Source organism: Pyxicephalus adspersus, chromosome 1 (assembly GCF_032062135.1).
Source record: "Pyxicephalus adspersus chromosome 1, UCB_Pads_2.0, whole genome shotgun sequence".
In the NCBI taxonomy this organism is placed as follows: Eukaryota; Metazoa; Chordata; class Amphibia; order Anura; family Pyxicephalidae; genus Pyxicephalus; species Pyxicephalus adspersus.
The window spans coordinates 177396238-177397162 of NC_092858.1; positions in this window are offsets into that span (position 1 = coordinate 177396238).

Genomic DNA, 925 nt, shown 5'->3' on the forward strand with positions numbered 1-925 from the left:
CCGTGAATGTCTCAGAGTGGCCCAGCCAGAGCCCTGAACCCATCAAAAAACTCCGGAGAGTCCTGAAAATGGCTGCCAATCAACGGTCCCCATTTACCAGGGAGAATGGCAGAAAATCCCCCAATCCAGGGGTGCAAAGCTTCATCATCACCAGAAAGCCCTGAGGCTGTAATTGCTGCCAGGGGCTTCTAAAGGGTCTGAATAACTATGGAAATGTACGATTTCTGTTTTTTCTTTTAATAAATTTACAAAATTGTCTAAAATTCTGTGTTCACTTTGTCTTTATGGGGTGCTGAGTGTAAATTAATGAGACAAAAAGAAAAATAAATGATTGTGTTTGAGGCTGCAACATAACAAAAGTAAAACAAGTGAAGGGGTCTGAAAACTTTCTGAAGTCTCTGCATGTCTGGCCATATCAGACACTGAAATACATGATGGCAGTACCACCAATCCACCACCAGATGGCAGCCACGCACTGTCCTCAGATCTGGAAGTGGTCAGAATTCTGGAGCCCAGAGAGACCCCAAACTTATTATCTGTTCCCCTCTGATGGGGGGTCTGTGACCCCAACCCAACATATGGCAAGTCAATGCTGCTGCTATAGTAAATCAACCCTATTGTGTCCTTGTCCCCATTATGTCAGGCCCCTGGGCCCCCAGGACTTTTATGCGGGGGTTTTGTCCTTTAGGCCTCCTTAGTCTGGAGTTCGTCTGATGGATTCCGGGGAGGGGCATTGTGGGGTGTCTGTCCCCAAACCGGCCCAGCTGATTGTTCAGCTCCTGGGGTTGGTGATTAGAAGATTAAATTATTGTTGGAACGGAGTGGCCATGACCCCCAAACTCAGGCTCCGCCCCCAGGGATCATATCCTTGATACTAGGTACATTCACCATGCAGGGTCCCCCTGAACCCCCTTTGGTACATTCA